Raw genomic sequence first — 24,746 nt, forward strand, 5'->3', positions numbered from 1 at the left:
TAGAAGTGGTCCCCAGCAACACATGCTTAATTTTAATTGTCTTACAAGGTGACTTCACGGATCGGAGGTTCAGCGTCCTCCAACGTCCTGGATGTTTCCTTATAATATCAATCTCTATTTTGCTCTCTGCCCATGTGGACCAACATTTTACTTCAAGTACCAGTAACAGCAAAGACGAGCTTGCAGGTAATATTCCCTTGATCGGATGGGGGAGTCCGTCTTGGAATCGTATAATGAGAGGCGACTAAAGAGCGACTAAGAGCCTCGGGTAGTCAGGTGTGTTATTTGGTTGATTGCGAGTCATCATACATGTCGGCGTGGGACGTTGTTCATACTTAAACCAATCGTTTGTCTGGCCCAGTATCGATTACATGTATTGTCGTGTCCTTGAAGATCCGGGTTAGAATAGGTCTTCAGCAGTCCATGCTTGCCCTAAAATGCGACTATGCTTGTCGTTTAAGGCGACCAACGGGATCAGGTGGTCAGGCTCGCAGACTTGGTTCATGCATGTCATCATATCCCAACTGCATGGATCGATGCTCATGATGTCTATCACTGGATTGTCTGGTGCAGACACGATAATTTACAGACCGCTGCCATATAGCTGGAATATTGCTGGGTGCGGCGTTAAACAACAACCAACCAACAATCGATTGTCGCCTCACACGACAAGCGAAGCTCTGGGTATATATTAAGCAATGCCCAACATAGACATACACACTACACTGTCCATGGATCATCGTGATTTTAGGCTAAATATATCATTTCGACCTGCTTCAATATATCATTCCTGTCTTTTGGAGATCTTCCAAAAAAGACAAACTGCAATTTCAAATTGAAGCTGTCTGGTTCCTAAAACACTATGAAGTAACTATATACTACTTTCTGTTAGGTCTGGTTTACTGGTGCATGCATGCATGGGCAGTCATATCCATCTTACCGCTTCTATCTGTTAGTTTTAAATTTGCACACCAAACTTCTGAGCTTGCATTACCTGCATCATGTATATATGATAGGGTTAAGTTAAGGAGGTATTTGAGGTTACCAGTTACTTGTATATGTGGGTAGAATGCCACTCTGAAACAATCGTCAACACCCAGCTTGGATACTTCTTAGCATGTTTCAAAGCTTACACTGGTCTGCATCTACAACATTCTGAAGTATGTATGAATATAATACATCCTCTATCGTCATCTATCGTTCTGAGTGATGTATAGTTTATATCCGATATACATACTCCCCCGCGTATTTCATTTTTAATGATGTATATAACATATCTGATATACAACACCCCACGTTTCATTCTGAGTGATGTATATTTTATGTATGATGTACCTGTGCACTTCCCCGTATTTCTTTCTCAATTATATACATGTATATAAAATATTCGATATGCACCACCACCCATAGATCGGGGTCAAAGTGCTGTGTATGATATATTTGGTACTTGTATACCGCGTACAATATATAGCTATCGTTTTGCACGAACAAAATTTAATTCCGAACAGTCTATCATATAAAGCGATATTAATTTTCTCCAGACGAGCGGTAAAAACTTTGTAAAGAGAATTATAAAACACTTTCATCTAGTAATTTTCGCATACCATATACAATTAAGCCATCGAACTAATTAGAAGAAGTAGAAAGAGCTTGTCTAAATGCAGAGGCAAGTGAAATAATTGTTTTGAAAAATTATATAAATATGATTTATCACATCTACTCATGTGTGAATTACAAGGATTCCCTTCAGCACAGTTACATTAACTAAATTAATGAGGAGTAATGTTTTGCATTCCTATTCACATCGTGGGATTGCAGGAGACCGCACGTTAAATTGGGCCACGAACAACAGAATACAGAAAATTGTTTACAATTACAAAACAAAAACTAAATGGAATGCATATTGAGTCGAGGCTCTTTTATTCTACGGCCACAATCAGAACTATTTCAGAAACCTCTCAAGTTACTTTTACTATAATTGTAATATGGACGATTCTATTGTGACCACAGTGTGATGTAGAAACACGTCCTTGATTTCAATTATTGATCTAATTATAACATAATCTGTGAAAAGAAATATCGTACAGACACAGTAGCATTTGTGCATAAATGTGAATTGTCGCACAGAAAGGCGTGTGAATATTGGACAAGTACAAAATAACAAAATAATAATAACTGAGGGTGTTTCCAATTTATAGTGAAGAATTTAACGTGGGTTATTTATTTGGAATGGAACATGGAAATATACAAAAGATCATATTCAGTATGGTTCCCAAAAGCAATATAAGCGCGCCTGACCACCAGCTCCCTTCAGTCGCCTCTTACGACAAACATAGTCGTCTCTAACGGCAAGCATGGGTTGCTGAAGATCTATTCTAACCCGGATCTTCACAGGTCAAGTGGGACTCAACTGATATATAGAGATGAAATAAAACTGAATTATATTTGCTGTTTACATATCAAAGTTTGCCAAATTGTTACAAAATGTTTGGCCACAGCAAGGCTACGTATTCACAACATATTGTGCTAGGCACAGTATATTTGGACTGAGGGAGGGTGGTATTCCACCTTGTGGGTCACCTGCTTGGCAATATGGGACGGGAAAACTGCAGGGGGTGAGGGCAGTTAAGTTGATGGTACAGACAGATGAGAGAAATCATTTTACAAATGTGAAACCTCATTCCACAATGGAAGAGGCGAAAGCTCAAACTTGGTGAGATTTACAGAACAAAGGCAGTTATTTCTGGTTTGTCAATGGCTCTCAAAGATAAAACAATTAATGTGTGTGTGTGTGTGTGTGTGTGTGTGTGTGTGTGTGTGTGTGTGTGTGTGTGTGTGTGTGTGTGTGTGTGTGTGTGTGTGTGTGTGAAGAAGAATAAGAAAAATTGTACAGCATACAATGGCTACGTAGTTCGGGTAGATATGTAGAATGCCCGGCCAGTATGACCTTTGAGACACTACATTTTCAGTCATTAAAATGTGTAAAAAAACACACACTATAAGTGAGTGAAACAACACACCAAGTAACGGCACACCAAGTCCACCAACCCCACGTCTGCATGTATCAACACTCAAACCTCATCCTCAACCACTTAACTTACACAATCTTCTCACTACATGTATCACAGCGCACGCACGCACACACACATCGCATTCATCTTCCCCCACCATAACCATATGCGCCTGCTTACATTCATAATCCATCCTCCCTCCATTCCCCAACATCCATTGAACTATAACTATATCATGTATCGGTATTCGTGCTTACATACATACACCCTCCTACCACCCCCTACACCCATCGCACTATAACTATATCCACCTTCATGCATACGCACTCATGTTCACATTCCATTGCATGCATCGAATTACACGTTTAAAATATCGTAAATATTTTACAATATGTACATATTAAATATCAGCAAACGGAGGATATTATAACGCAATAGATTTCATCCGTCAAAGCATCATAGAAAGAAGCCTTAGGGCAGCCTGGAAGTTTACAATGGCATCAAAATGCACTAAGAAGTTTCAACTGGTCAGGAGGTGAGAGTTGCAGATCTCCATTACGAATATCCAAAGTGTGAATAAAGATCACAGCTTGCTATAGAGTATACTTCATTCCTGCAGATTTAGCAATTTCCTTTGCTATTAAATTTATGTCTAAGTGCTACTTGAGACAAAGACCCAAATGTTTACAGCATGACCAGATTATATTCTACGCAAATATCTCCACATTTAAAAACAAAACTAGATTGAGTCTTTGAAGGGCATTAAGCAGTGATGCACATAAGGGAAAACATTATGGATGTCAACGTCTTTATTATGAGGAACACAACGTTTCGGAGTATACACTTACTCCTTCATCAGGTGAATAAATGCTATGAGGCAGAGAACATATATATGTCATCGATTCCAATTGCGTGGATCGATGCTCATGATGTTAATCACTGGATTGTCTGGTCCATACACGATTATTTTACAGACCGCCGTCATATAGCTGGAATATTGCTGAGTGCGGCGTTAAACAACAAACAAACAAACACATATATGTACCTGTAAGAACAACAAAAGTAAAAAGATAGCAAAGGAGGAAACGTAACAAGGGAAGCCAACAGGTAATTGGCGCTAATTACCCCGGTCTCCCGTTTGCCCATTGTTCATTGCCCATTACCAATTAAGTAAGGTTTGGGCTTTAATTTGTCCATTGATAATCAATCATCGACGTCTATTATCTCAACCCTAAAAAGTACGAGAATCTGCACTTTACTGAGAAAATGTTATCCATATATAACATTTGTTACAGTTGACCACTTTCTTAATGGCATTGTGTGTTCAAAGCTTTCTACCATGGGAGCAGTGCCATTTTTCACTTGTGAGAGGGGTACAAAAAATACGTGATTTGGACTAACCATTGTCAGACTTTTATTTTTGGTGGAAGCCTCGGTGTCTGGATTAGATCGATGACTTAGTGTGCTGGCGACTGGGTGCCTCACTAACAGTGTGGGTTCAAATCACGGACGGGACTCAACCTAAAAAAAAGTACGAGTGTTATCCCAATTATAACATTTGTTGTCAAGAAAGCACAATAAATGTATATTCGACTTTGGGTGGGTAATAATATCACAGACATTTTCGGATATTGATGACGACTTGGAGGAGCTTCGCAATTCAGGATTGGTAACTCAAAATGTGTGTGTGTGTGTGTGTGTGTGTGTGTGGGGGGGGGGGGGGTACATGTGGGTCTGTTGTATATTACATAAACCATTCATCTTAAGCTGTTGGATGAGTTGAGATGTAGTTCGAGTTGGATGAGCATGTTAACTATGATCTTCTTAAGGTAGGGAATGCCGCGCATGAATGTATTAATGAGATTCCCAGGTACATAGGGTCTTTTCAGCACCAGGACTATCCCCAGTGGTGACGTAAATGGGGATCGGGCGAACACAATGTGCTACCTGGTAGATTGTGTGTCATCAAACCGGACAACGTTGGTCTTTGACTGATTGTGGCGTAAAACGCACTTATTTATTTACTTGTAAAGAAATAAAACAGTGACATAAAAACTACAACTTTGTGTGAGCACGAGTATCTCTATTGGAATGAGATGAATAAGTGTTATAAAGTTGGAAGCTTCTTCACAACCGTGTAACTATGAATTGACTTTATTTGGTAATCCAAAAAGAGGTAGTTACCTAAAATAGCCAAATATCATACGATTTCACTTGTCCACCATCTTGGATGCAAGGCGAAAACATTTCAGCGCGTTTGAAGCTACTGAGAATGCCCCCTGCAGAGTTAGACGAACATTCTGCGGTGGAGCGGCGGAGTTGACCAGATGCTATCAGCAGTATATGCTGTCCAGGTTATTTTTTAGGTCTGTTGCGTATGTGTGTATGTGTGTGTGCGTGCGTGTGTGTGTGCGTGAGTGCGTGCGTGTGTGCGTGCGGAGGGGTGAGATCGGGGGTTTAGATGATGGATTTAACAAGTAAGGTCATCTTGAGCGGGACGGTAGATTGAGTAGCATATGAACTATGATTCTCTTTAGGTAGAAAATGAGGATCCACGATGTTCGACCTGGTAGAAGTGTGTACTCAAACCTCACAGCATTGGTCTTTGACTGATTGTGGCGTCAAAACCAACTCATTCATTTACTTGAACTGAATTTTCATCTTAATTATTATGGATAGTCACAGAGCCGTGATCCAGAGAACACGGTGTCATTATATAGATAAATATATAAAGGAATAATAGGATAACCAGGAAAACGAGGTATAACAACCAAGCCAATAAGCTTCGCTCAGAAACACCAGAGTAAGTCAGTACAAGATTGAAAACTGCCCCATAACTATGTATGACAGGCTACTCGATTATAACATGAATATGTGAAAACAAAGTTATTAAAATGAAGAGCTAAACTGATGAAAGGTACCAATAGACATGTATAAGTGTTATATCGTCACTGCAAAAATAATGAGTGTTTATCTTAAGTATTGGCATTCAAATACGTTACATCTGTATTAGCGATATTGTCTACGCTCCACCGGTGTGTAAGCAATAGCCTAACTATCTCGTAGACTAAGTATAAATATTGCAGGAAATTGTATTTCTGAAGACATCATGAAACAGTTTTTACTATGCATCACGTCTGCACCAGCGCTTGATAACAGCCTTGTGTTTGGGTGTTTCAGCTGTTGAAATTGCTGCTCTTGATATTGTTGATTACACTTTGATACTGTGAATAATATAAAGTCATATGAGAGTATGACTTTCGAACGGTAACATGCGTTAATGTATATCTGATAGCCATAGAATAGGTTCATCTCGGAATCTCCCATATCACTGGGGCTCCTCTTCAATTTAAATGGAGTTACTCGTTTCTTTCAAAACTATCCAGTTTTAGAGACTAAGCATTAGTCTGAATAGACATCACCAGTTTGGAATTTGAAACTAATCTGTTTACAGTAACAGGACACTGCTTAAGTGTCATATACAATGGGGAGACGGCAATCCCGTCAAATAGGCGGACGAACCTTAAAACTATTTATAAACATTAAAATAGGCAATATCGGAAAAATGCATATAATCTCTGGCAATATACACCAAGATCAACTTCTACAAAAATAAGTTTTAAAAGCCGGATGATATTCGTTTGCGTATTTGACGACTACTTAACTTGCGAAAGTATAAATCCTTTTCCTATACTCAGACGTTCCTGAGCCGTTCTTATTGTATTGGTTGATGGGAATGCGTGCCGATCAAGTACATGCCATAAATTTAAGCGCCATTGTACGATTCCGAACTTATCAGGAGAGTGTGTTTATGAATCATTGACAAATAGTGGTGACATTAAATCTAGGAATCAATACGCGAAGTCGCGCATGCACAGAACGGAAAATTTGGACAAGGCATTAACCAATTCACGATTGATTTCAGTACTTCGAGTGCAGCGTCAATCTCGGGCGGGCCTGTAATCTAACACGCGAGAACTGACCAATGAAATCTGAGAAGTAGAAATACCGGTAGACGCTGTTGCTTGAATGACAATGTCAATCAAGAAAGGGAGGAGCTTAATGATATCGCTCCTCCCAGTAAATTCCGATGTCAAATAACGACGTTATTTGGACGGGAAAACGATGGTTTGAAAACGTCTAAATAACGTCGTTTTTCCGTCAAATGACCATATACGGAAAAAAACGACGTTTTCGTGTTTGCAGTGGTGCAAATATGTTCAGGGATCAAGACATTAATAGAACCGAGATATATTACCGAAAGACTGAAATATATGAAAGGTTTTGTCAATAATGCAATCTTCCGATTACATGTGTACGAAAATGTAGGTGTGTATGAAACATAGGTTAAATCTACATCCGGGCGTAATAGATTTCAATGGTTCTGAAATCCGAGACATATAAGCAGAGCATATAACTTGCTAGAAAATAAATGAAACGATTGTCACATATGCACAACTCTGTAATGTATGCTCAAAATGACATGTTCGCAAATATGGCAGAGAAATGATACGTATATTCCAAACGGTTGTCATATATGATCAGAGTTCATTTTCTGGCATGAATAACACAGACACAAATATTTCTGATGAAAACACACACGTGATGTTTTAACACACATACAGTTTTAAGTAACTTTAGCTATGATACGCAAATTTACTGCATAAACGTCAGGGTGAATTTATTTTTACTAAATCAATCACTATGGTGGCACGCTTCGCAAAGTTGCGTCCAATTGAGGTGCCAGAATCCTTCGGGGTCAGCATCACACCCGTGCTCATTGGTTCTATTAAAGTGGTAAATGGTAATCGTTTAAAACCATCACAACTTTCCTCTCACAATAAGCTGACATACCGTGATATAATTGTTTTACTGGTTAAATGGCCGAGGGTGTGCAGGTACTAGTGGGCTACTTAGCTGCTAATTGTGTATACCAAAATGCTACCGTTGCCATGGCCACGCGCGTGGCCAACGGCGATTGCAGCTAGCGCTGCTGGCCTGAGACTGCTACCGCTGTCCGGCCCCCACGGTAGCATATTTAAACGCTACCATTGCTTGGCAACTCCCACGCTGCCAAAAGCAGCTCCATGCTGCTGGCCTAAGTCAGACTACCGCTGCCCGGACCCAGGTAGCCGGCCAAAGCAGATCCCACTGCCTGGCCCCATTAGCAAAACCATTATGCGGCTCCCGCCGCGGACCTAACTGTCAGCTACCGCTTGACAAGACGACTTCCGCCGCCGGGCCCATATACGTGGCAATTGTTTGCCTCAACATATGTTATTTTACGATTCCCCGGCTGAAAAGTCGGGAAAGACAAGGTTCCCACTGAGAAGCAGGTAACCCCGGAAAGGTTCCCGCTGAAAAGCAGGTAGCCTTAAGCACGAGTAATTTGGAAGCAAGTTAATTTGTTACTAGCAGTGTAGCCCACAAGAACCCCGCACACCTCGACATAGTTTATTGTTGAGACAGGTATTGCATATATACATATATACAGCTATTAAAAAGTCATGTTTATTTACATATATCAGAATCGTTTAAAAGTATGTACATATATACAAGGGCCCTGAAAACCAATTTTACATATGTACAGGTTTATTTACATATATACAATCCGCTCTGCTGGTACCTGGAATAGAATAAATGCTGAAGAAAAGAAGTGATTAGCATTCCAGGTGAAGAGGACACGTCAGGCTGAAAAAGAAATGAAATGAGTGGCAAGCTGGGTGGGTGGGTGGGAAGGCGATTAGATACAGTGACACACGTGTGTACTTGGAGAAGGGCTGTTCGCGAATGACGGACTAACAAAGGGCGGGATGATGCTTGCGCGGGATTATTCCCCGGGCACGGTGCCGAGTGGTGGCCCGGGGGTGATTGAGTTACGAGGGGTGACTGGGTTACAGACGTAATTAGCCCATGGTTTGGATACGCGCGATAAAGTCATTTAGTAGTTAGTACTAAATGTAATTATCCCGTGATATGCCAAGGAGAGGCACGGGCCACCGAGCCGTGGATGCCCATGCCTATAATAAAAACAGAAGATGAGATTGGGTTAAATGGCCGAGGGTGTGCAGGTACTAGTGGGCTACTTAGCTGCAAATTGCGTATACCAAAATGCTACCGTTGCCATGGCCACGCCCCCATGGTAGCATATTTAAACGCCACCATTGCTTGGCAACTCCCACGCTGCCAAAAGCAGCTCCACGCTGCTGGCCTGAGTCAGACTACCGCAGCCCGGCCCCAGGTAGCCGGCCAAAGCAGATCCCACTGCCTGGCCCCATTAGCAAAACCATTATGCGGCTCCCGCCGCGGACCTAACTGTCAGCTACCGCTTGACAAGACGACTTTCGCCGCCGGGCCCATATACGTGGCAATTGTTTGCCCCAATGTATGTTATTTTACGATTCCCCGGCTGAAAAGTTGGGAAAGACAAGGTTCCCACTGAGAAGCAGGTAACCCCGGAAAGGTTCCCGCTGAAAAGCAGGTAGCCTTAAGCACGAGTATTAATTTGGAAGCAAGTTAATTTGTTACTAGCAGTGTAGCCCACAAGAACCCCGCCACAAAGCACCAGAGTGCTACCCCACACCCACGGCCACGCGATACGCGGAGATAGCATTGTTGCCCGGCTTGCCTATGTACTGAAAGGAAACACTAACCTGTGGAGATAATATCCTTACTGGCGCAAAACAAGCGCCAGGGCATGCAACAAATTGTCCGTAAACACACACAGTCCTTTGTCACTGAGGTGGACGCCCTCCCAGGCGTACCATGTCTTGTCTGATGCCAGGATCTGGGGATGTGGCACCATTGTACCGCCGAGCTCTTTGACTCGGTTGGCCAGTCGGCGGTTGATATTCTTCCGCATCCCCTCGATCTTTAGTGGGTCCCTGGCATCGTGCCAGTAGCGCCTGGGCAGCATTGATGATACGATGATCTTGGTGTCAGGAAGCTGGAGTTGTATCCGAAGGATTGATGCCACCATGTCAAGGTAGAGTTGGCTGCCCTTGACCGAGCACAGGTCGTTGGCGCCCAAGTGAATGATGAGGGCTCTGGGGCTGCGCCGTGTCGCCTTGACCTGTGCATCTAGAATGGTGTCCAGCTCCTTCCACCTCATCCCCCCTCGTGCCAGCCATAGCATCCTCGGTTGGTTCGGACTGGTGCCCTTCAGGAGCAAGTACTGCCGTGCCCTGGCCATGTAGCTGGATCCCACCATCCAAACTGTAAACAATAAGAAGTGTAGTAAGTACCATGAAAGGCTATTGGAATTAATTGTGCTACATTGAATTTGTTGGTAAGCGTATGTAAGCATTGTAGCAATCTGATTTCCACCTGCCGTATTGTTGTATGAGGTGTTCTGGCACCCCGTTCATGGCTGCTGATGTGGCTGCCCCAATGCGGAAGGAGTGCGAAGAATAGCGGGCCGTGTTTATGTTGCTGTGTGCTAAGGCCTTTTTTAGGAGTGCCTGGAATTGGTACCTTGTAACGGGGGAATGGTCGAAGTGAACGAATGCATGTTGTGGGCCGAAGGGGCGCGCCTCCAGGTAGTGCTTGATGGCGACTACCAGACATAGCGGATTACCTGGTATAGATGACATTGTAACTGTTGTCCCCATCCTGTACTGATCAGACTTTGAGTGTGGTAAATGGATTGAAAGCTGCTGGGGGTTGCCCGAGAAGCTTAAATTCTGGATGGCGCATCCTGTTTTTGAGGGTCCAGTTTGGACCAGTTCGCTAACCCTAAAGAAACCGAAGAAGGCTGTGCAGTAGACTGCCTTGAACAACCTGGCTTCATATGCTGATGAGCCTACGTGAGGCAGATTGTTGGTTACTACCTGCAGCAGGTCTGCAGTGATCGGTTTTCTGGTGTCTGGTCGGCCGGCTGATTTGTGTAAGCCTGTTAAAATCTTGCCTACCAGGAAATGGTTTGTACAGTCGGTGAGCCCGTGGAATTTGTGGTGTGAAGACAGTGCTGCAATGTAAGTCTTGACTGTGTTAGGGGAGTGGTGAGTGACCGACAGATAAGCAATAAAGTTTACGACCTGATCCAGCGGGACTGGCCACACCTCTTGTAGCTGGTGTGCGGACCGGAACTGGTGCAAGGCATTGATGCCTGTTTGGTAAGTGGCCCATGTATTTGTAGACAGAGATTGTTGTAGGAGTCTGCCGGCTTCCTGCCTCAGATCAGCCATATGTTGCACGGGATAGGTGTTGGGTTCTGGTCCGCGGCTGGTGCTGCCTCTCGGAAGCGTTTGAGCTGAAACCTCGAGAGAGCATCGGCAATAGTGTTAGCAGTGGAACATACATACTTTGCCTTAAACATAATATTATATCGGAGGCACTGCAGGATTAGGCGACGGAGTAGGCTCATCACTCTGGGGGCCTTGGTTTACTGCTTGTTGATTATTGTTACGACGGCTTGGTTGTCGCAGTAAAAGAGGACCTTTTTGTTTGCGAGTTGCTTGCCCCAGATTTGGATGGCCAGTGTGATGGGGAACAGCTCCAGGAGCGTCAAGTCCCGTGTGGTTCCATCCGTCACCCACTGGGGTGGCCATGCGCCGTTAAACCATTTGCCCTGCATGTAGGCTCCAAAGCCGGCGCCACCCGCTGCGTCTGAAAACAGCTGGAGGAAATCGCTGTCCACCCACAGTTGGTCCTGAAACACTGAAATGCCGTTATAACTCGTAAGAAATGTTAACCACATTTGTAGGTCTTCCTTGACCCAGCTGGTAATCCTAATGTGGTGAAATGGTTGCTTACCTTTGCTAAGCAGATCGATTAGCCTGCGGCTGAATGCCCTTGCCATTGGTATAGCCCTGCACATAAAGTTAAGCTTGCCTATGAGGGACTGAAGGGCCCTTTTTGTGACCTTTATGTTACCTGTTGACAGGATGTCTTGGATTTCCCTTGTTGCCTCCTTGATCTTGGACTCTGGGATTCTGATCTGCATTGCAATGGTGTCGATTTCCAGCCCTAGGAATGTCAGTTTGGTTGTGGGGCCTACCGTCTTGTCGTGCGCAATAGGAACCCCGAGCTGTTCTAGTGTATTCACGCATCCGTTGAGGTTGTCCGAGCAGTGGCTGGTGCCTGCTGTGCCCCCCGTTAGGAAGTCATCCAGGTAATGCATGATCTGACACTTTGGAAGATGCGATTGCATGCACCATTGCAAGAAGGTACTAAACGTTTCAAATATGGCGCAAGATATGGAGCAGCCAAATGGTAAGCATTTATCGAAATAGAACTCACCTTCGAATCTGATGCCTAGCAGCTCGAAATCGGATGGATGGACTGGTATAATTCTAAAGGCCGACTGAATGTCGAATTTTGCTAGTAGTGCTCCCTTTCCCAGTTGTTGAACCCTATGGATAGCTTCATCAATTCTGGCGTACACGACGGAGCAGGCCTCTGTGTCTATGAAGTCATTTATAGATTTACCCCTGGGATAGGATAGATGGTGAATTAGACGGAATTCCTCCGCATGCTTACCCAGGTGCTGACCATATCCTGGCTGCTTCTTAGGCACCAGGCCTATTGGGGATACTTGGAGGTTGTCTAGGGGGGTGTCCTTGAAGGGGCCCGCCATCCTGCCAAGGTCGACTTCCTTTTGTAGTTTTTGTTTCACGTAGCCTGCCGTGTCTTGGTGCGTGGCTGATCTCAAGTTTCGCCCCAGGCGACCCGTGCGGCTTCCCTGGAACTCGAGCCTAAAGCCAAAGCTAAAACCTACCCATAAATAATTTGCATCTTTGTAATTGACCCTAGCATATTGGCGTAACCAGGTTGCCATTTCATTGAGATCCACGGGGGAAGGGGCCATTGAATTTACCTGCCTTGACGGCTGGTTTTCTGTTAAGGAAAGGCTGATTGGGCTTGTATGGGGTCGGTTGGACCCCATTCCCTCGAAAGCAGGTCCTAGAGCTATGGGAATGTTTGCCACACTTACCGCATTTGTGAGTGTACTTACAGTTGACCCTGCTACAGCCAAATTTATTGAAATCCCAGCATACCTGACTGGCGATGTCTCCCTGTACGTGTGTCATTGCGCCCCGTCCGCCTGATTCTGGTTGTCGTACCGGCTGTGTGACCATGTACTTCAGCCACAACTCGCCGTCGATGCTGTCCCAGCGTCGTGAGGGGTCCCTTGACATTCTGTGTCGGAATTGTTGGTCGTAGGTTGACCAGGCGTCCCCCCCGAATCGAAGTGCCGCCGTTCTTATGGTTTCCATGTAGGACAGCAACCCCTGGGTTGTGCGGACCTCGGAGTGCCTACTAACATATATACACATGAAAATGTGGAAAGCTGAAGTCCAGCTTGCCAAGGACAGGCGCTTTGGTTGCTGCTTTATTGGTTTAAAAATTACCTTACCTGAGGAGTCATACGCCATGGTAATCGTACCGTCCTCGTGACTTCCCGCGGTGTTTGGTAGTATTGTGCCGAGGTCGACATACTCGCCACGCCAGATTTTTTCCCTCACCTCTTGTTTGACGTGCGCGTCTATTCCATCCGCACGGAAGGATAAGGAATCCCCGTATCCTACGATGTGATTGGCTGGCCAAGCCGCGTCACCGTCGGCCTCGTTGTGAGCATCGGGGATTCTCCCTATGTTGGGCGAAATGGCGGGAGAACTAAAACCAAGCCTTACCTGCTGGTTTGCACTAACCGGGCCGGGCGCTGAATGTTCCAGCAACTGGAGTATTTTTGCCCAGTTGCTCGCTTACCTGGGTAGCCGAGTTGGCAGCCTGCGCGGCATTTACAAGCTGCGCCGATTGCACGTTAATTCTGTTGCCACCTTCGATATCTCCGTAATTGGCAGACTCACCATCAGCTGTTGCCTCCTGTACAATGCGTACTCCCGGGGTTTGTCTCCTGGTTGTCCTGGCCTGCTTGACTCCCCTCACAAGCTTGTGGTTGGCGGCTGATCTTCTCTTGGGAGGCATCACGAAAGGTCGAGGTGGTGAGTTGGTGTTCCACAAGCGTAAAATTGTCCCGAGGGTGAAGTTCGGGAGTAGAACGGAATAAATGCGATACGGCGAGTGCTGAAATAGATGGTATTCAAAGCGTAATCGGCGAAACGGTCGCGATTGTGTAAATGCGATACGGCGAGTGTTGGAATAGATGGTATTGAAGGCGTAATCGGCGAAACGGTCGCGACTGGGTACAAAGGAAACGTACAAAGCGAAGGCGATTAGATACAGTGACACACGTGTGTACTTGGAGAAGGGCTGTTCGCGAATGACGGACTAACAAAGGGCGGGATGATGCTTGCGCGGGATTATTCCCCGGGCACGGTGCCGAGTGGTGGCCCGGGGGTGATTGAGTTACGAGGGGTGATTGGGTTACAGACGTAATTAGCCCATGGTTTGGATACGCGCGATAAAGTCATTTAGTAGTTAGTACTAAATGTAAATATAATTGTTTTACTGATAGAAGTAGCTTAGATCCCAACTCACTCAATCATTAATGGGTATTAGTGAAAGACAGTCCCCTAAGCGTGGACTGATTTTATGAAATTTCTTGTCAGTAAAACATATTAAAGTACCATATTTTGTTATTCTTGAACAAATCGAGTATTTTGTATGTGGCAAGTTAACAGGTTCAATACAATCTAAATACAAGAGCTTGTTTGTAATAAATAACTTTTTCAATTGAAGTAAATTATTCCCAGAGACGTTATTCTGTCTACATGCATGTCTACATGTATAAAACCTCTTGATCTCCAAACCTTGCATTTAATATCGAATATGATAACGTGTAACGGTTGTAGTGCTAACACGGTGTGCAGAAGTTACACATTACATGTGTTCACACGTTCACGTCTATCGTAGTACCAGACACAAATTATATAATATGTTTGTCAAAAACACATTTATGTGGTTAAATACTTTCATTTCTCGCAGGCATTTATATAGATTAATTGTTATATGTAAATAATAGTACAATAAACCGCCCTTGACAAACCAGATAATGAATAATGCTATCAGCTTCATCAGTCATTCGCTGTACGTAAATTCTTAAAATTCAGCAACATAACAACTATCACTATCAACAAAAACATGAAAAAAAAAGATTCAAACAATATAAAAGCGAGAACGTATACGAATCGTTGTAGCAGCTTTCGAGGTCTGGGGCAGAAGGTCAGAGCGATTTCGTAGGAGACACACTAATTATGTAGATCTATGTCATGGAAGTAAGAAAAGAATAAAATACTTTTGACCAGTAAATCCTGTACTGACATTGTAAACTTAGAAATTATAAGAGTAGTAATAATAACTGTTCTAATTGTTCGTGCTCATGTTCATTTTTCCATTGCCCTTATTCAGTCGTATTTTATCTATAGAGTCGTGTAGCATGTGCACAGTGCTTCCTATATGGCATTTGAAACCAATATTCAGCATTTCACAAAATACGTTTCCACAAACTATATTATGGTATAGAAGAAATATCTCAATCGCCCACGAATATCCTCGTTTTTGGAATGCATTAAACTCCTAGTTTATTTTTGGAACATTTTTCTTAGCATATAAAAAGCATTAACACAAAATCAGTCAAGTTCAGTCAAGTCGCGTCCCACGCCATGCATTATTATTAGCATTTTATGTGGTGACATAGAAGAGCGTGAATACCTTAAGCACGAAATCAGTAGTGCAGGTGTCTCCGGATTATGAAGGGGTCCAAAGCAAAGAGTGAATAATTCACAGTTCACAAATTAAATGTGTTATTCATGGGAATATTCATTAATGTACATCACAGTTTATTTTATATCACAATATCCACATATAAACACACACTCAAACTGTCAACAGGTATAACTATATTTAGCTAGTCCGTTATGACAGTGGTTTTCTGAGTAAATTTAATTGTCAAAACACATGTCCCCCTGCACGTTCGCACCGTTTCATGTTTTACGATGTGCATTTTTACTGTCAGGCCGATGCATAATAAACCAAGGGGCTATTGATGTAGGACAAACATCACTCTCCGGGTCAAATCGTATTTCAATCAGTAAAACGCTATCTTTTGAAACGCAGAAGGTTTTTCAAGCTTATTTGTTATTCAGTCGTGTCCCACACCATGCAATGACACAAGCATTATATGTGTTGGCAAAGGAGAGCGTATCGAAGTTCTTGAGAATTTTCAGTCATGTAGCATGTTTACTTTATGTCCTGTGACAACGCCAACCAATTCAAACACTGTAGTCACATATCTCATAAGACAACATACCCAACTGTACGCCTGTGTGTGAAGCCAATGGTTGCTCTCCCTGACGTAGTGTTGGGCATAGTACTGCGTACAACCATACTGACGTGACAAAATGACTCTCTAAATACAGAGGTAGCATTGATAGTTATAGTTGCTGTAGCACCAGTAGTCGTAGTTTAAGAATTAAATAGTAGCAATCTGTAGTGTTGAATATTAGTTTATTGTGTAATAATGAGTCGCTGTCGTTGTAGTGAAATTAGTAGTTGCTGTTAGTTTGTATGTTTGATTGTTGTTTAATGCCGCACTCAGCTATAGTCCAGCTGTATGAAAGCAGTCTGTAAATAATCAATTCTGGACCAGACAGCCCAGTGATAGACTTCATGAGCATCGATCTACGCACTTGGGAAACGATGACATGCATCAACCAAGTCAGCGAACCTGACCGCCCGATCCCGTCAGTCTCCTCTTACGACAAGCATAGTTGCCTGGGTTGCTGAAGACCTATTCTACGCCGGATAAGTTGTGATATAGTCTCGCATTAGGAATCCAGACGGTCTATTTAAAGATTGATTGTGTATTGTTTTCAGTTCACTGAAGTATGAATCGAAACACCATTGTGCAAACTGTATGATTCCGCGTATTATTATGATGTACAGACTAAAATACAACATACAGCAAAGAGGGATTGGGTGATCCTGGCACAGTCATTCTGATTAGGCTCATCATCAGCTCAGGGTCCTTGCCCACTCTACACGCAGCCTAGACAGCGAATAGGACTTTTCCCAGGAAGCGCTGCCCAGTCAAACCCACCCAGAGCTTTTCGGAGAATGTGAAGACTCCCCAACAGTGCAGCCTTCTGCATTACCCAGATTGTCAGAAGGGCTGTATTCCTGGTAGCAAACCCGTGTGCTCTCCCAGATTAGGAGGTACCAAACCTAAGGCAACGAGAACAAGGGGGATTCGGACAACCTGGTACTTGGGATGCAAGCGTGACATTTCGAAAGGAGGTCCGCATATTTGCCATGTTTTTCCTGAATCTTGTAAATCACATTAGTGTCAAAGGGGACAGAAAATTCAATGATATAAATGATTTTACTGGATTTATCAAAAAGGACAAGATCAGGTTTTTTGTCCTGGATACGTCTGAGGCTGAAAATTGGTCTATTCCAAAGAATTTTGTATCTATTATTTTCCATGGCATCCTCGACATATTTCGGGTCGTACCATGGGTGGACCGCTGTGTCAAAACCAAAAGCACGACGAAGACGGTAATAAAATGACCGAGCAACACCATCACGTCGTTTAAGATACTGTGTTTGTGCCAAAACTAGGCATCCACTGACAATGTGTTGGACAGTCTCATTAAATCCATTACATAATCTAAATTTCATATTGATATTTTCATGCAAAATAACACATTGACGATTTCGAGTGGGAAGTGACTGGTCCTGAGCAGCAAACAGAAAGCCTCCTGGTTCATTTTTCAGGCCAGACGACTTTATCCAAGCGAAGGACTCTGCAGGATTGCTGATCTTCTCAATACACTGCACATAAACTCGAAGCAGTGGTCATTCAGATAGCCTCTCCTTGAAACACTGGGCCGACTTGATATGGCCCTTCGCTTGGTTGTACAGAACCATCAACAAAATCACCACCGACATTGAGAGTATGTCCCACATCCTTGGCTCGTTTTAGAAAACTGTGGAATGCCTTGTTTGCATCATGAGTCTTGACATGCTTCACAAGAGGATCATCAGACAAATAAATGTGTGCAAAAGTGCACAAAACAATTCTGTCATGAGGAGAGGTGAAATGGGGTTTAACGTCGCGTCCAAGATTATTGAACTTATATAGCGACGTGCATGCACGTTTGTGTGTGTGTGTGTGTGTGTGTGTGTGTGTGTGTGTGTGTGTGTGTGTGTGTGTGTGTGTGTGTGTGTGGCTGATGCCGATTAATAGTGCCAGCACACTGAGATACCATACCGCAGTTTAACATGAATACCCCACTCAGACACAGTATACTGACTCCGAGCCGACCAGTCCCTTAGCCCCTTAATGCCGAACGCCAGACAGGGTAACAACAAGTACCATCTTTTAACGTCTTTTGGTATGACGCGGGCGGACGCTCTACCACTAGACTACGGGGCCGGTCTAATTCTGTCATGAAGAGTTCTGTCAAATCTAGAAAATAAATTCTAATTTCAAACTAAGTTTATCAATCTCGATTGAAAGTAAGTTCGGAAAACTACTTTTGCGCAAGATTTATTATACAGGGGGCATTAAGTATTTCTACCATAATATGCATGCACATGATATATACATCCCCATAATGCAATTCCAATAAAATCCTGGAATATGTTCGATAACAAAACAAATTTTACTGAACATTTGTGGGCTCAATACATATCACACGTGGCATGGGTGGCCCAGTCGTCTAAGGTGCCGCGATTCGCTGTGCAGAGTTGCGTCCCTTGGGCACGCCAGAAACCCATGATTGTGGGTTCGAATCCCGGTTCGCCCCGATCATGTTTCTAGGTTTGTCAGCACCATACCCGTGCTCGTGGGTTTCACCGAAGTGGTAAACGTCTGAGACCTGCATCATTTCGGGCTTTCCTCCCACATTAAGTTGATACGCCGCGATATAACTGGAATACTGTTAAAAGCGGCGCTAAACCCAACTCACTCACTCACTCACTATGTCGTTCACCAAAACAGAAAGATATCCACTGGTACACGTACAAGACATGAGATTGGAAGATTTGTACAATGTGCCATGAGGACTACCAAGACATCTTATTCAGATTCGATATATGTATGTATAATTGTATAATATTGTATATCTTGTAATGTTGTATATCTCTGTGTGAAATTTGTATATATGCTTCTTAGATGGCTATTAATCTCTTATTAAGTAAAATAGTTCTAATTTAACCTCATTATATTAGAACGCGCAGTCGAATCGTTTCGGGGACAGAGGGGAAATACATTGACGCACGAGTCTGGCGTATTTCTCCATATAGTGTAACAAGGAGCAAAGACAAATAATTACACGCTACTACCAATATTGACCGCAGAAATATAATCTGTTTTCAAAATTAAAATCAGTTATTTGCAACAGCATTCCTCTTCTTGAAATCTAACAAATGTCTTTAAGTTGTAATTTCAAAAACAATCTATGCACGATGCAGTGATTATTTTGGGGCCTTCTTTCGACTAAAGTTCATTTCGTCTGCAGTCAGTTTGACTACAGTGATTGTGGTAAGGTGCGAGAATGAAACTGCATTCAGTTAGTTCCATTTTTCCATTAATAATATAGAGGTCCGCGCTCCATAATACTGGAGACAAGAACCTCAATATAACTCAATCGTGAAACATAGCCGAATTCTTTAACATATACTGCGAAGAAGAAACTTCATGAGATAATGTTTATTTTTGGTGTCACATGCACAAGCCGCTATGGTAAAAACATTGGACATAATATGTGTTCAAAACAAAAGGTATTAGGCTTATGAGACACATTAAAATACAATTGTAACAATTGTGAAACATAAATAAATAAATAAATAAATGAATGAATGAATGAATGAATGAATGAATGAATGAATGAATGAATGAATAATGGTAATCATAATAATAATTGTTATCCTAATAATAATAATTGATAAATTAAATATACATATACAATACCAATAGTGATAATACACTAATAATAACAATAACAACAACAATAATAATAATAATAATAATAATAATAATAATAATAATAATAATAATAATAATAATAATAAATAATAATAATAATAATGATAATAATACCAAAAGCTTCTTGTAAAATGTTCTTTAGAGTATGTACAATATTTACCTATTCTTTGAGACAAAGGTGTGGGAAGCTCGGAGTATCGGCCGGTCTCAATATGCAGTGGTAGGTTACAGCATCTTAAAGAGGCTAAACTCCTTCTGTGATCCTTGAACTCAACACACTTGACATAAAAATCGACATCAGAAAAACACTTCTAAGTTCTGGAAGTTCGCAATTTGTTCCCGTTCGGTTCATTTCTAAATATTAAATTACATTTGTGACGTCACTCTATTGTTTAAGCACTGCATTATTTTTAAGGAATGGAGAGTTGTTGAGGCCATCAGTTTCTCGATTCTACTATTCTTGGGAGTATTAGAATGGTATTCGAATACAAAATCAAACGACAAAGCAGCTGAACAAACGATTAGGAAAATAACCTTTAATGACCAAAATGTTGTTTTTTTATTTAAATTAGGCACATATACTCCTGATTACATTTTAATGCACATTCACATTTATGGTAATGTTCAATTTCTCGTTGTCAAGAGCGACTACACCACTGCGAACGCCGCTGGTAGCCGTCTCAGTCGAACCCTGAATGACACTGCTCACAGCCTTCTTCTGAGATTCTGTTGTACGCTTGTAGTTACGCACAGCCGTGGATCTATGACCAGTCACTTCACATATTAATTGTTCGTCTACTCCAGCCTCATAAAGTCGGCTTGCTGCTGAGGCGCGCAGTGAGTGATTCGTACGGTATCCAGTTAGACCTGCTGTTTTGCATAGTCTTGAAACAACACACGCAAGCTTATGTCTCCCCAAAGGTTGATCACAATACCACAGATCCTCTCTAAATGGCTTATCCAATGGTCGTAAGTAAAAGCAATCAGTTTTCGATGAAGATGGACACAGTGAGCAATACTTTGCAAACAAATTGACAATGCATCTACCAGGCCTGTCCACATTTGCATAAACAACAACACGTTTGTTGTCCAGTCTGCGATGTTTCAGTCCACCACTGTTTGTTTTCGAAGTTTGTTCAGTGTACATAAGATAACGTCCATGTTGACTTTCACAGATCTCAAATTGTGAAAATGGTCCTCTGCGCAAGTTTCTATGTTCCTGTCCACCACGTAGCGCAAAGTTGATACCAATCAGATATACCATTGTGTCAAGCAACTGGGAAGGTTTGTCACTTCCCAAACAGCCTTTTGACCATAACACGTCTTCTTCTTCCGGTGTAATAATCTGTGCTTGTTTCTTCTGTTTGCAGGTTTTGCTATTGATTTTCATCACATTATCCACAGTATTCCGAATCTGGGAAAACGAGTCATCAGTTAGTAGTTTGTAACACTTGTCAAGCGTATCCAAGTACAGCTGAATGCAGATGACAAAACTGTACAGTGTATCTGGTGGATAGTCCGAGCCGTCTAATTATAACTTCTTTACCTCACAGATAAAACGGGAGACCGAGTAGTTCAGTTCATCGCGGGTCATATCTTCCAATTCTGTGAAAATATGACTTATGTTTCTGTCATCTGCTAATCTGTTCCTGTGCGTCTGCCAGTCCTTGAAACTTTTAACTGCCCATCTAATTTTCGTCATGGTACTGTCAGCAAATCTGATATACAAAAGAAATAATGATGCTTAAACAATTCTACACACAAGTATATGTCAGGACAGTGAGGGAACTGACAAGGGTTTGGGGTTGTAATATATCACATACAAAATGTGAGTGTAGGTGGTGTGAGGCGAGGAGAAATTCTGCACCCACTTATTGCGAGATAAAGAAAGTAGCGTTTGGTGGTGTGAGGCGAGGAGAAATTCTCATGCTGCACCCACTTATTGCGAGATAAAGAAAGTAGCGTTAGGTGGTGTGATGCGAGGAGAAATTCTCATGCTGCACCCACTTATTGCGGGATAAAGAAAGTAGCGGTAGGTGGTGTGAGGCGAGGAGAAATTCTCATGCTGCACCCACTTATTGCGGGATAAAGAAAGTAGCGTCAGGTGGTGTGAGGCGAGGAGAAATTCTCATGCTGCACCCACTTATTGCGGGATAAAGAAAGCAGCGGTAGGTGGTGTGAGGCGAGCTGAAATTCTCATGCTGCACCCACTTATTGCGGGATAAAGAAAGTAGCGTCAGGTGGTGTGAGGCGAGGAGAAATTCTCATGCTGCACCCACTTATTGCGGGATAAAGAAAGCAGCGGTAGGTGGTGTGAGGCGAGGAGAAATTCTCATGCTGCACCCACTTATTGCGGGATAAAGAAAGTAGCGGTAGGTGGTGTGAGGCGAGGAGAAATTCTCATGCTGCACCCACTTATTGCGGGATAAAGAAAGTAGCGTTTGGTGGTGTGATGCGAGGAGAAATTCTCATGCTGCACCCACTTATTGCGGGATAAAGAAAGTAGCGTCAGGGGGTGTGAGGCGAGGAGAAATTCTCATGCTGCACCCACTTATTGCGGGATAAAGAAAGTAGCGTCAGGGGGTGTGAGGCGAGGAGAAATTCTCATGCTGCACCCACTTATTGCGGGATAAAGAAAGTAGCGTCAGGGGGTGTGAGGCGAGGAGAAATTCTCATGCTGCACCCACTTATTGCGGGATAAAGAAAGTAGCGTCAGGGGGTGTGAGGCGAGGAGAAATTCTCATGCTGCACCCACTTATTGCGGGATAAAGAAAGTAGCGTCAGGGGGTGTGAGGCGAGGAGAAATTCTCATGCTGCACCCACTTATTGCGGGATAAAGAAAGTAGCGTCAGGGGGTGTGAGGCGAGGCGAGGCGAGGCAAGGAGAGGTGGGTGGGTGGGTGTGTGTAGGAATGCGAGTATAAGAATATATCGTAATGGAGGTTTTTGAAAACACTGAGTGGTAGTAGAAACAAAACAAGCATCAAATACTACACCAATAACGTTCGGGCTACCATACCGCTTCAATTTGAAATGTGAAAAAGTGGAATATATGTGTACATCATTCTAACAAATTAACCTAATTTCTTTAACAAGCCATATTAATAATAATAATGAACGAAATGCACCACGTGTTTGCTGACGATTTAACGTTCCATATTTGTTATTTGCGCACAATTCTATAAACATAACGTTCATATTAATGGAGTATTGTAATCATTCTATTACGACGACGTCATCGCCTAATACTTACAATGTACTACGGTACTGAATAACGTACCTTTTATGTCCAAAGGACATGATTTCTTCATCCGATTTAGGCACCCCAAACCTGGACGACGTAGTAGAGGGTATACTGTCCGTAGTCGTCGCAGCAGCTTCGCACGTGGCTGTCAGCTCATCCTCACTTATGTCAGAAAACTCGATAGTTGGTTGTTCACAAATTCGTTCAGCCTTTTCACAAGTTGATACGAGTTCAGTGTCACTTATGTCCGAAAACAATTCAAAATACGGCCTCTCCAAACTAGTACCTCCACAAGCAGACAAAACCCCACAGTTGTCTGAACTACTACTGTCATTTTGGGGGACAGAGGTCCGACTCTGTGTAATAAAGAGATCCTCTTCGTCTGACATTTCAACATTAACTAGCAGACCGGAAAAGGCTGAATTCAGCGCGAAAAGCAAATATATATCCACGGGTACGGACGATACGATTGCAGCAAGAGGAAAGTAAAGAGCACATCAACACCTTCAAACCTATATTTCTTAAAATTAAACATTCTCCCAATATATTCAGCAATGATAAACAAAGCACTTTGTCACACTAATATTATTAGTCAACAAGTCTTCATGTAATATTTGTAATAATCTGTCCACTACTCACCTGATTGTATCACCTTATGATAATAGTTTATCCCAAGTAATGGAGAGTTGTTGTTTAAGTGCACGCGTTACATGTTGTGTACATGTTAAGCGGGTACGGCCTACAGCGTGACGCTGGTTGTTGTGAGTCACTTAAGGAGGGACCGCTGGTAACCGATTGTTATTTTACAATGTATACGTTTTCGCAATAATTTTGAAGTAATGTCATCACATTTCTGCACTAGGGTGTAGGGAATGTATAAAGACGCGTTATACCAAGTCACATCAAATATAATTTAAGTAGGGGAATATCCTCGTAACTCTCCACTCCTTAAAAATAATGGGCCTCGGCCCCTGCGGGGCCTCTGCTCCATTATTTTTAAGGAATGGAGAGTTACTCGGACATTCCCCTCTACGTAAATAAGGGGAAGCATACTTTGGCTAAAACAACAATTAGTGAGACGCCTAGCTACCCCTTCATCTGAGTGGTGTCTGACATGTCTTTCATTTATTTTAGTATAAAAACTAACTACTTTCCTTTGAATAAATATATTTCTGAAATACACCCCTGAGTCAAATAACTTACTATAACGTTAACTGAAGGTATATAAGTGTTTTATTCACAATTATCACACAATGATCTGTAAGAACGGTCATATGGCAACCCGTTTTCACATTTATTACGGAATTACGGATATCTTCAATTGTTTTAAATATATCGATATTCTATTTAAAGATATTAATAATGTTTAAAGATATGATAAAATAATTAACGATATCTTGAAAACATTTCTGATATCCAAAATACAATTACTGATATCATAAAATGTTATTGTGACATCAACAAAATATTTCTTGATATCTCTAAATGTTTTTAAGAAATAATTAAACAATTACTATCCTGTTGTACATAATCTTATTAGAAATAAATTCAAGATATTTTAAATTCAGTTCACGATATCTTGAAATAAGTTATATATA

At 42.3% G+C, this 24,746-nt stretch overlaps 4 pseudogenes; all 4 read right to left on the reverse strand.

Moving 5' to 3' along the window:
• Positions 1-9,421: 9,421 nt before the first annotated feature.
• On the reverse strand, positions 9,422-11,112 carry LOC139470868 (uncharacterized; annotated as a pseudogene).
• Positions 11,113-11,745: 633 nt separating this feature from the next.
• Positions 11,746-12,588, reverse strand: LOC139470866 (uncharacterized; annotated as a pseudogene).
• Positions 12,589-12,624: 36 nt separating this feature from the next.
• On the reverse strand, positions 12,625-13,940 carry LOC139470799 (uncharacterized; annotated as a pseudogene).
• Positions 13,941-20,766: 6,826 nt separating this feature from the next.
• Positions 20,767-23,537, reverse strand: LOC139470800 (uncharacterized protein KIAA1958-like; annotated as a pseudogene).
• Positions 23,538-24,746: the final 1,209 nt, after the last annotated feature.

The sequence above is a fragment of the Haliotis cracherodii genome, unplaced genomic scaffold (genome assembly GCF_022045235.1).
Source record: "Haliotis cracherodii isolate W230 unplaced genomic scaffold, xgHalCrac1.p SCAF_21, whole genome shotgun sequence".
Lineage (NCBI taxonomy): Eukaryota > Metazoa > Mollusca > Gastropoda > Lepetellida > Haliotidae > Haliotis > Haliotis cracherodii.